Source organism: Sorex fumeus, unplaced genomic scaffold (genome assembly GCF_029834395.1).
Source record: "Sorex fumeus unplaced genomic scaffold, SorFum_2.1 ptg000128l, whole genome shotgun sequence".
Taxonomy (NCBI): domain Eukaryota; kingdom Metazoa; phylum Chordata; class Mammalia; order Eulipotyphla; family Soricidae; genus Sorex; species Sorex fumeus.
In genome coordinates this window covers 38345854-38358611 of record NW_026606185.1, presented here as the reverse complement: position 1 = coordinate 38358611, position 12758 = coordinate 38345854, and the positions used below count along the sequence as shown (strand labels likewise).

At 45.6% G+C, this 12758-nt stretch overlaps 1 protein-coding gene across 4 annotated transcripts in view; it reads right to left on the bottom strand.

The window, feature by feature from the left end:
• The window catches only part of GALNT1 (polypeptide N-acetylgalactosaminyltransferase 1), a 105946-nt gene extending 97507 nt beyond the window's left edge, over window positions 1–8439 (bottom strand). The window contains exon 1 of one of the 4 annotated variants that reach the window (XM_056138090.1): window positions 8350–8439. The gene's annotated coding sequence lies outside the window, so the exon portion shown is untranslated. Of the gene's footprint in view, window positions 1–8139; window positions 8238–8349 lie in introns of those variants that run through there. The other 3 variants (XM_056138092.1, XM_056138093.1, XM_056138091.1) reach the window with 3 other exon arrangements.
• Between the last annotated feature and the right edge of the window lie 4319 nt (window positions 8440–12758).

The following is a 12758-nucleotide window of genomic DNA, read 5'->3' as shown; positions in this document are numbered from 1 at the left end:
ATAAAATAGTTGAGATCAACAGAAAAATATAAAGGTCAGAGGAGAAAAATGAGAAGTTGGAGCATGAGAAATTACCCAAACTGGACAATTGAGGAAAGGGAAGTAAAGAAAAATCAAAAGTCTTAGTGACCTATGAGACCATAATGAAAGATCTTTTTTTTTGGGGGGGGGGTCACACCCAGCGATGCACAGGGGTCACGCCTGACTTTGCACTCAGGAACTACTCCTGGAGGTGCTAGGGGACCACAGGGGATGCTGGGAATCGAACCAGGGTTGGTTGCGTGCAAGGAAAACGCCCTACCCACTGTGCTATCGCTCCAGCCCTGAAAGATTTTGTTTTTGTTTTTGTTTTTGTCTATGGGCCATACTTGGCAGTTAACACGGGACATTATGTGTGATAAACAGGGTCTCTGCATGAAAGGTAATCACCTACCCACTCAATCTCTCCAGCCCTCAGAGACCATAACGAAAGATTCAAGTAAGCAGGAACACAGAAATGGGTATATAATGTGGCCAACCCCAATTCAATTTCCAGCACCATACAGTGCCCAGAACATGGCCAGGTACAGTCCTGGAGGACCCAGCAACTTACATCCACAGGCCTCCCACTGACCTACAGGAATTAGAAGACCAGCACCAATTTTAACTGAGTTTGGGGTCTTTAGAGATTTAGTAAATTTTTTTGTGTGTTTGAGTAGAAAAGAGCCTGAAGAAACTAATTTGCCTGTAGTAAAACTGGTTTCTGTATACCTGGTTTCACTGGAAATCTTGTTTCAATTCTACCACACAAGAATTGCCAAGAGGGGACCCTGGCCTGAGTGCTGCTCCAGTCCCTTGCTTCTCTGGCCTAGTCACCACCCCCACAAAAAAGAATCAAGTAGAAAGTCTTAAAATAAAAGGAAAGAGTGAAATAATAGTGAAGACTTCCCAAACACAGTAAGATATATAAGCTGGCAGCTTCGGAAGCAAAACTAAAAAGATAACCCAAAATAATTCACAGCAAGATATGTCTTTCAGAAACCTGAGTGCCCAAGAACAGATGACTGGTTAAAGAAACTTTGGTACATCTACACAAGGGAGTACTAGGTAGCTGTTAGAAAAGATTAAGTCATGAAATTTACATACAAGTGGTACTACATGAGAAGTATCATGCTAATCTAAATGAGTCAGAAAGAGAGGGACAGATATCGAAAGATTGCATCATCTGGGGAACATAAAGTAACAAAATAGGAGACTAAAACCCAAGAATAGCAGAGATAAGTATCGGGAGGTTCACTCCATGGCTTGGAGGCCAGCTGCACATGCTAGGGCAAAAGGTAGCTCAGAGAGAGAAGGGAGCACCAAAGAAAGGTGTTGGGAGGATCCTCCCAGGATGGGAGATGCATGCAGAAAGTAGACTACAGACCAAACATGATTGCCACTCAATGCAAACCACAGCACCCAAAAGGAGAGAGAGAACAAAAGGGAATACCCTGCCACAGAGGCAGGGTGGGGTGGGGGGTTGGGGGGTGGGAGGGATACTGGGATCAATGGTGGTGGAAAATGGGCACTGGTGGAGGGATGGATACTCGATCATTGTATAACTGAAATCCAAGCATAAAAATTTGTAAGTCTACAACTGTACCTCATGGTGTTTCACTATTAAAATTTTTTAAAAAAAAGATATTCTTTCAGATTAGAACTTCTAAAAAGGTAAGACAAAAATATTCAAGAAACAATGAGAAACAAAGTGTCATTCTAGCTACAGAAAAAAAATCTGCTTGGCAATAAATTTCTCATCAGAACCCATGGGCATCAGAAAATTCTTTTTTCCCCAGTGCTGAAAAAAAGTTCATCACAGATTCCTATATATACCCAAAGTAAACATCCTTCAGGAGCAAAAAAGGAAATCACAACATTTGCAAATATAGGAAAACTAAGAACTTGTCATTGAGCAGACCTATCCTAACAAATGGCAGAAGAAGTTGTTACAATAAAAAATAGTATTTTAAGACATCATGAGAGGGCACAGTGAGCAAAACCAGAATAAGTCTCTTTCCTCCAGTTCTCTCATTTATGTTTGACTATGAAAGCAAAGCTACAACCTGAAACACTATATAAAGGAAAAAACCACAACTGTATTAAAATGGGGACGGATGAAGAGATTTAATGGGAGGTTTATATCTGAACAGGTAGTGGCACCAACAGACTCTAAGTTATATATGTATCACAAAATACAAAACACAGCAGGGGTGGAAAACATGTGGCCCACGAGTCATTTAAGCCCTGTGAAATCCTGTGTCTGACTCTGGTACATGTCAGACGTGTGCTTCTCAACCACTATCTGAGGTCCATCTCCCTGTATGTATGGCATATGAATGAAGTTATGAATATCCAAATGACCTTCAGCAGGGGGATTAAAAAAAGGTTCCTTACCCCAGACTTAAATTAGTCAATACAAAGGTTTTGATTGAAACTATACAAAAAATATACTAAATATTAATAAATCAAAATGGACTTCCACAAGAAGCTAAGGTGTAAAAACAATAGAAAGGGGCCAAAAACAAAAAAATGGCAATCTTAAACCTTACTACAACAATAATTACACTAACTGTAAATATTCTAAGTGCTTCAATGAAAAGACAGAAAGGCATGGGGCCAGACCTATAGTACAGTGGGTAGGGCATTTGCCTTCAATGCCGCCAACCCAGATTCAGTCCCCAGCACCCCCCAGGGTTCCCTGAGCACTGTCAGGAGTAATTCCTCAGTCCAAAGCCAGGAGTAACCTGTGTGCATTGCCAGTGACCTGAAAAGCCCCCCCCCAAAAAAAAGAACGACGTATATATATACAAATATGACGCTGGGAACCATGTAGGCAACCACCTGGGTTCGATCTCCAGCACCCCATATGCTCCCCCAAGCCCATTAGGAGTGATTCCCTAAGCACAGAACCAGGAGTAAGTCCTGAACACTGCCAGGTATGGCTCCAACAGCAAAAACATAAAAATATTTCTTTGAAATGTTTTTTAAAAATCACCCTAGGGGCTGGGGAGATAGCACAGCGGGTAGGGCTTTTGCCTTGCACGCGGCCGACCCGGGTTCGATTCCCAGCATCCCATATGGTCCCCTGAGCACCGCCAGGAGTAACTCCTGAATGCAGAGCTAGGTAGGAGTAACCCCTGTGCATCACCGGGTGTGACCCAAAAAGAAAAAAAAAAATCACCCTAGAGAGAGAACACTGACCAAAGTATTATAAAAAGCTTTATAAATCAAAATAAAAACTCATATAACCCAACTATCTATATACTATCTGCAAGAAGCTTATTTCATGTACACTATGAACACAGACATTACAAACAAATAAAACTAGGTATACAGAAACCAATTTTACCATAGGCAAATTGGTTTCTTTAGGATGCTTCTACTCTGACACACAAAAATTTACCAAATCCCTAATAATCTCAAGCACTTCTAGCATCAAATAATAATAATTGGTAATCATTTATTTTCCAACCAACCTACCCTAGTGCAGGAACCAATTTTGAACAGAAGGAAGCCCTTACATCTCAGAGCACATTCACAAGCATCCTCACTGGGACTCACATGGGACAATTTGGACACACCAGTTAAGCCAAACAGCATGTTCTGGAATGTGGGATGAAACTGGAGTACTCAAGCAAACCCACGTCAACATGTGAAGCTAATGCAAGCTCCAACAGGACACTGTCCTTGCTGAGAATTAATCTTTCTTTTCTTATCTGTGTTATAACAAAGTATCTTTGAAGTAAACAAGACCCACTGTATAACAAAGTGAAAGTAAAAGGATGGGGGAAAAAGTATTATCTAAACAACTGAAAGAACCCTATTAAAAGAAAAAATAGTATCAATATTTCTATCAGATAAAGTTGATTTCAGAGCAAAGAAAACTACAAGACACAAAGGAGGACCTCAATACTGTCATGATGTTCAAAGTTATTTCATTATGATAAAAAAAACTCAACAAACATTGAAACATTACATGACATTTCTATTAAACACTAGGCCATTTTTTGAGGGCCTACTATAAAGTGAAAAGGGTCAGGTCACAAAACACACACACACACACACACACACACACACACACAGTAACCTTAAAGGTGTATTCAGAGATAAGCAAAACACACAAAGCTAAGGGGTTCAAGACATGGCTCAAAGGGTTAAGAAAATGTTTTGCAAGCGGAAGTCCTGGGTACGACTCCCAGCACTGCCAGAAGAGACTCCTGAGCACAGAACCAGAGATCCAGAGCACTGTTGGTGAGGTTCCCTCATCCCAAAGTATAAAGCTTGCCATCAACTTAACCAAACTAAAAGGAAACAGACAAAAACATAAATACAATTGAAGATACCAATTATCTAAATATTGACAGAATATCCAGAAAGAAAGAACACAGAACTCAACCATATCACCAGTCAACAGAATATAACATCCACAGAACACTACACAGTCACAGTACAAAATACAGTCTATGACAGTACTCACTAAACATATGCCAAGAAACACTGTATTTTGAACCAAATGAGACCTCAACAAGTTTCTAAGGTCTAAATCACAAAATCAAACTTGAGATCAAAAACAAAACAGGAAAACCTCCAACTAGAAACTAACAATATTCTTCTAAAATCATGGGCCAAAAGTAAATAAAAATATATATTGAATAAAACATAATACCATTTGGTAATAAAAAGGAATAAACTACTGATACAGCAATCTGGATGACTCTCCAGAGAATCATACTGAATGAAAAAATTTCAATTCCAAGAGACTTCCTTTTCTGAATTAAAATTCTTAGTAGATGCATTGCCAAAGCAAGACCCTTAAATAAAAAAATTCTTAGAATAATAAAATTATAGAAAATAACAGTCTTAGTGACTGGCAGGGATTCAGGAAGAAGGGAAGATGGGTAGGGGGAATGGGTGTGACTACATGACAAAAACCAGTGATGGAAATATTTCATATTTTGACTTCATCAAAATTCAATACAATAGTATGTGTCTGATATTGTAGTTTTATGAGACGAGACTACTGGAAGCAACGGTTGAAGGGTACATGAAATCTTCCTAAATAGCGGTGTATCTATAATTACGTCACTAAAGATTTAATTTTCAAATAATGGACTTTCAAGTGCAATTCTAATCACCTCAACACTACAGAATGGATCTATCCTGAATTGGTGATAGGTGTGGTACTGGAATTACATGTATGAGAAACCATCATTAATAGCATTGTAAATCGCTGACTCGCAATCAATTTTTGAAAAAAATGTGTTAATGTATCAACCCCAATAACACTGGATTGATGATGATTTTGTACAGGACTAAGTGAAACCACAGATACATAGTCTGTAAACATCATATACTCAAGTAGAGAGACAGACCAAAGCATAAATCAACAATGAGAAACTTTAAAAAAGAGAGGATCTGAGCAAATCCTTGAACAAGAGCAGCACTTTCTAAAGTGGGAGGTGGAGAGGGGCTATCTCAGAAGAAATCAGACAACTAAGCTAGAAATAGGCAGAGTGCTTAAGTGTGTATGTGCGTATAGTAAAATAACAGGCGGACTAGGAAAGGCAACCTATGGAAGGTTCAAGAAGCCCTCCTCACCACCCATCCAAACAGGAGCTCCACACACCCCATCTCGCCAGCAACTTCGTTTTAATAGCACTCAAATCAAGTTGTAATTATTAAGCAATTACCTGCATATTTAATATTGTCTATTTCTACCATCTCATCCCACCTGGATACATAGTATCCAGCCCTAGGTCTGGCACACACAGGCATTCAACAGTAACTGAATAAACAGGCTGACAGTAGTATTCAGTCTAGTTCTATGCAGCTGCCCTATTCTTCTTCATTATCAGTCACCCCATTTGCTTGGTTCCTCCCTGATCTACTGCCACTTTTAGCTAATCTCTCTTTTATCCTGGATCCTCCACCTTAGTCCAGCTTTTAGCCCATCATTTAAAAAAAAAAAAAAAGCTCAGTGTATGTTAAAACAGTGAATCACAATTGCTATGTTGTAACACTCTTCTGAATCTCAATCAATTAAGAACTGCATCCAAAAAAATCTGTTACTAAAAACAAAGTACTGAAGCTGTATGTTGTTACATAAGCATAAAAGATGTGTATATTACATAAACAAACAAATAACCTAAATAGGGTTACTGCTGTCTGTTACTTTCCTGACTATGAGAGTCTTTTTTACTAGAATTGGGTGACCTGTTCTACGGAAAGCCGTCCTTCAGAAATAGCAGAGACAGTATCCCAGGAAGTAATGAATTAGAAAAAAAAAAAGACTGAGAATCTAATAAAGTCTAAGAAGACAGAACAAACAAAACCTATTAAATGGGAAAACTACTAATATCCAAAATAAAGTGGAATTTAAACACATATATGGCACTAATAAATGCTTAAGTTTATTAACATTACTTTATGTCAATAAAAAAGCTAAAGACACACCTGCAACACTGCTGGGTCAAAGTTGCTCAGCTATCTGTGAGTTCTAGCATTTGCACTGTCTGCCCAGCTGGTCACATATAGCTCGGAAACACTCCCCAATGCCCCTCCAAAAAAACATCAAGATAGAGCATGCTAATGAACTAGAAGTGAGTCAGGTGAGGGTTTAGAGATGAAAGTTACACAGGGGTCTGCTTTCATTTTGACTCTGGTTCCAGGGTTTCACCCGGTGTGGTCTGAATTGCCCTGTCAGAATTGCCCTGTAGGTAACTGCTTGATACTAACCACCAGTTTGACTTCTGGCAGGCTCATTCATACCTTCAACAAGCACATGTTACATGCCTATTGCTTGACCTGGCACTGTGACAATGCTGGAGATATATGGTGCAAAGGGAAGACATGTTCTGCTCTCATAAAGCTTATACTCTACCGGAGAAACCAGACCTTTCACACATACATGCATCAACAGTGAGCGCTCCCAAGAGTTTTATAGCCTACTTTTCAGTTTTACAAGGCTTTCTTAAAAAGCCAACCAAACACTCCAGTAAAATATTCGTTAAACACAGTTATCACTGGTGTTTCAATAAGGCCTATGTGCACACAAACCACCTGGAGATCTTTTTAAAGCAGATACTCATTCAGTTGTGGGCTGGGACGTGGCAGTCGGTAAACGTTTAAGTATTAAATAAATGAATGAATCCATGGTCTAGGTAAGTGCTGTTCCTCAGCCACTGGTCGCCAGGAATCGAACATCTGAAATAAGACCCGTGCAACTCAAGGGCAAACTGTTTTAAATTAATTTTACATAGCCACATGTGTCCAGTAGCTGCCAGAACGGACATTTCACGTCTATCCCCAGATGTGGGAAATTCTGGCCCAATAAGTTCTAAATTTGAACCCCGGATCTGCCGCTTAGCTCTGTGGCTTAGAAAGATGTATATATCAACAGCTAAATAAAGACAGGACCCCCTGCCTCTAGTCCTTCTCAGCTGGAGGTACTTTAAATGAAGTACTTAGCATAAAGGGATGATTAAGGTGACATTCTCTGCTCTCCACAAACAGTTGACAATCCCAAAGTCGGCTCTGCCTACTGTCCACCCTTGCCAGAAAAGGCAAAGCATGTATGTGGAAGTGGCTCAGAGAATGAGGCCAAGGTCATAAGTTTGGAAGAGAAGGAGACCCCTCACTTCTTAGCAAGGCTGTCCAGGTAAGGGCGGCAGTGACTGTGCAAACCACCGCCGTTCCTGGCAAATGTTGAAACGGGCATCGCATTGCCCACGGATGAGTAAGTGCCATTTCATTCATTCATTCTTCCAGGAAGGGCTGCCACATTCCCTTAAAGCCCGCTACTTCCCGACCGGTCCTGGCTCACCCGGTGGGTGCTCTTGGCCCACGGGCAGCGGGGTGGGAAGCGGCCCGATCGGCCCCGGGAGGGGGCTGCCCGCCTGTCCCACCCTCCCTCGGCGCGCCGGCCCCGCGGGGGTCAGCCTGGCACCGCAGCTCCGAGTACCACCCCGCCGGGCAGAACCCAGGAGCCATATTTAGCTGAAAATTTTTGGTCAATAAAACAAACTTCCGTCTTCCAGGGGCGAGGAGGGGAGGGGAGGGGGGAGAGAGTAAGAAAAAAAAACGGTCCTAACTCAATGTCAAACTAGGACGGAAACTCACAGCTCGCCGCAGTTGCCAAACCCCGAGACGCCGCGTGCCCAGCAACCCCGGAATCCACGACCCGGATCCCGCGCCCGGCGCGCCCGCGCCCCGGCCCCGGCCAGCGCCGGCCACAAAGGGAGCCGAGGGGCGGCCGCCGCCGGCCGGGCCTCCTCGGTCGGCTCCGGCCCCGCGCGAGCGGCCGCGGCCCGGGGGCGCGCGGAGACTCACCTAGCGGCGCGCGCGGCGGGCGGAGGCGGCCGGCGGGCGGGCGGGCGGGCGCTCGTCGGCGCCGGCCCCGGCGGTGGCGGCGCGGTCCCGCGGGCCGCAGCGCGGGCGCTACTCAGGGGCCGCCGTCCGCCGCGCCGCCTCCTCGGCCACTGCCGGCGGCTCCCCCGGCGGGCGGGCGGGCGGGCCCGGCGCGGGCCCCGCCTCCGCCGCGCCCGCCCCCGCCTCCGCGCCCGGCCTCGGGGGCTCGGCGTGCTACTCCGGGCGGCCCCGCATGCCGCCGCCGCTGCTGCCGCTCGCCGTGGGGGCCGCCTCCGCGCGGCGGGCCGGAGCCGCAGGGCCGCCAGCGCAGGCCGCTCGGGCGCGGGGCTCGGAGCGCGCGGCGTGCTCGGCGGCGGCGGCTGCGGCGGCCGTGCGGCTGCGCGGGGGAGGCGGGGGCGCCGCGCGCTCACCCGGATGCGCCGCCCCCCGCCGCGGCGCCGAGCCCACCTCCCCGCCGCGCCGCAGCCCCGGCGGCGGCCTCGCCGCGCCTCCCGCTCCCCGCCGCCCCGGGCGCGCACGGTCCGGTCGGGCCCCCGCGGCGGCGGCGGCGGCGGCGGCGGCGGCGGGAGGAGGCTTCAAGCTCAAGCCCACGACGGACAAAGAGGCGGCGGCGCCGTCGCCGCAGCTCGGGCCGTTTCACGTCGAGGATCTCCGCGGGCTGCGAGGGACAAGGAAAAGGGGCCTCACCGAGCTGAGCCGGGCGGTCCCGCGGATCGGAACCCGGACTGGGCCCCCGAGCTGCTGGAGCGCTTTGTCCCGCCCGGCGGAGCCCCCCGCGCCCGACGGCCGGGATGCGGGCGATCCTAGGGCCCCCGGGTGCGCGCTGAGAGCGGAGCCCACCGGCCCGCACCGCCGGAAGACGCGCGGGGGGCCTCGGGGACCGAACGCCCAGGCCCCTCGAGAGCTGGGACTGTTGAGGCGGGGGAAGCCGGCCCCTGCGCTGCGCGCCCAGAGGGGAACTCCCGCGCTGCCCTCAGGGAGACACTCGCCCCTGGGCCTGATTCCGGTACCAACGGTCCCTCGGGCCGGGGAACACCCAACCCCGGCAGTGTCCCCCCGCCAGCGACACCCAGCCGTCCTCTTTTCTAATTTTTTACTTAAATCATTCCACATGTGTCTGACTTGACTGCCAGCCGAGACCCCGGATGCTAAAGAGACTCGTGTTTGTAACACCGCGTAACCGTGTGTCTTAAAAAAAAAAAAAAATAGTGTCGGAGGGGCGGGAGCAATAGTAGTACAGCAGGTAGGCGCTTGCCTTGCACGCGGCCCACCCAGATTCCATCACCCCCAAGCCCCTCCAGGAATGATCCCTGAGCGCAGAGCCAGGAGTAAGTCCTGATCACAGCTGGCTGTTACCCAAAAAACAAACGGATATTCTATAGAAGTTCACGAAAGGAACCAAAAGGCTACAAGCAAAAAGTGTTATCCAGAATTTCCTCGAATTTTACTAATCAACTTTGGACTTACCTACATTACCCAAGCATTGCAAACTGAAATTTAGACGTTGCTTTTGTAAAGGGTATTTATAACTCTTGAAGCAACGTGAAAGTATCACAACTTAGTTTTTTTAAACAATAAGCTGTTAAATGCAGTTGGGGTAAATGTATTTGCAGATCTTATATCCACTAAAGAACGTGTACTCAGGATATAATGAAAACCCTACAACTCATCAACATAGGATTAAAATCTGATATTATGGTTCACAACAACCAGGGATGCTCGGAAGCTACTCCCACCTTGCTACTGGACCCTGCACTGCTGGGGTCAAATCCAAGGCTCCTACACTTCAACCCTTTCCACCAGTTCCCAGCTAAAATGCAGTTTAAAAAGAGCAAAGAGATGAATAGATACTTTAAAAAATAGTCAATGTTAGTAGAAAAGATGCACAATTCATTAGTCACTTGGTTTGGGGTTTTTTTGTTTTTGTTTTTGTTTTTGTTTTTGTTTGGGGGGGGGCAGCAATGCTCCTGGCTCTGCACTCAGGAATTACTCTTAGCTGTGCTGGAGGGACCATATGGGATGCTGGGGATCGAACCCAGGTTGGCCACATGCAAGGCAAATGCCCTACCCACTGTACTATCTCTGCAGCTCCTCATTAGTCACTTGGGAAATGCAAATCAGAACTACAAATTCTAGTTTCATCCCTGCTAGACTGGCTTTGATTTTAAAGAGACAGGTCCCTTTCATCACCACCAGTTCAATTGCTGGAACCACATGATCCTCTGAGCAACACCTACTGTAGTCTTGGTGCCCCGCACCTTTACCAAGCACCAGTTTAGCATCTCTGGTAAATTACCAACCTTCAGGCCTGCCTACCCAGGTGGAATGACCTCCAGGGAATCCCTGAGCACCATTTTCCACCCCCATCACATCACCCCCCACACAGACACACACCAAAAAAGCAAAACAATAACAAAGTTTGGTTAGGAGACGAAGACATCACATACAATGCTAGTGAGAGTGGGAAATGGTACAGCGACTTTGAAAAATAATCACTAGTTTCTTAAAAAGTTATACAGAAAAGTACCATAGGAACCAAGAAAATCTGAGCATGTAGTCTAGAAAAATGAAAACTTGTCCAAATAGCAAGTTGTACATAAAAATTCATATTGTTCATAGTATGGGAGAAGCTGAAACTATCCAGATGACTAGCAACTGATGATCAAAATGTGGCCTTCATGCATCCAGTGGAACTGCTGTTTAGCAGTAACAACAAAATGTTCATAGAAGATTCAACATAGCCTCAAAATCACCAGCCCCAGTGAAAGGAGTCAGATGCAAAAGAACATGTATGACAGCATACATATGAAACAACTAAAACAAAAGACAAACATACAGAGCTAATCCATGCTGGAGGAGAATAACTGCACAAGAGATTCCATCAAGAGATTTCTCTGGCATGATGGAAATGCTCTAAAATTGGATTACGTTAGTGGACACACAACTTCATAGAACTGACAGATCGCTAAATTGTGTTCTTTTAACTAGAGAATTTTATTTTATGCTTTTTTGTTTTTGTTTTTGCTTTTTGGGATCACACCTGGCAATACTCAGGGGTTACTCTTGGCTCTGCACTTAGGAATCACTCCTGGCAGTGCTTGGGGAACCCATATGGAATGTCAGGGATTGAATCCAAGTCGGCCGTATGCGAGGCAAACACCCTACCGCTGTACTATCGGTCCGGCACAAACTAGTGAATTTTATGGCATACAAATTTTACCTCAATAAAACATTTGAGGGTGAAATCTAGTAGCCCTGAGTACCTTATATAGTTGCAATAAATTCTCTGCCATAAAAACATATTTATTGCTCCCCCAAGCAATACATGGTCCCTCAAGTATCATGAGGAGACACTCCTAAGCACAGCTAGGCATAGGTATAACCCCAACCTCCCCCAAAAAAGTACTTTTTTTAATCAAATAACTACATGCTTTTGCAATGCACAGTGTAGCAAAATGCACTTCCAGCAACTGATTTTATAACCATTTACTCTTTCACACCCCTGACCTGTGCATTCCTATTCATTCAGACACTTATCTTTACCGGGTTGCTCCTTTAAGCCTGTGTTCTCCCTGTCTCATTGCTTGCTTGCTTGCTTGCTTTTTCAAGATACTGTTCTCTCTTGAACATGTATTCCTTTTTTTTTTTCCTTTTAGCTTTTTGTGTCACATTCAGCAATGCTCAGAGGGTACTCCTGGCTCTACACTCAGGAATTACTCTTGGTGGTGCTTGGGGGACCATCTGGGATACTGGGAATTGAACCCAAGGTTGGCCATGTGCAAGGCAAATGCCCTACCTGCTGTACTATCACTCCAGTCTCTGTATTCCTTTCTTTCTTTCCTGCTCACTTGTTCCTAAGTTTAGGAAGGAAGGAATATTTGCCTACTATAATAACTAGAAATAAAGTAGGAAATTACTGGTTTTTGGCATATTGAATATACTGTCTGAGTTCATCATGTCGACCAAGACCATCCATGGTAACTCACAGTTCCAGAAGTCTGAATCTGAACGTTGAACATGAGAGTCTCCCAGTGGACGGTTCCACAACGAAATAGACCACATCATATTCAATCGACGGTTTTGCCTGACCTCACTATTGTCCCAAAATTCCAAACGGGATCGGACCACTGTCTCCTTCGTGCAAAATTCTACTTCACAGATGGGGGGAGAAAGGGCTGCAAAGTTTAAAAAGAGAACTCCCAGAACGACCACCAACTGGGAGCTCTTTGGCACTATTGCTGCAACATAGGAAGATGCCATTGCTGACAATGTTGACGAGGAATATGATCGACTGGTTCAGCACCTCCATGATTGTGCAAGGAATGCCAAGAGAGAGATAGCCACAAAGAAACGCTGATTTTGAAAACTCC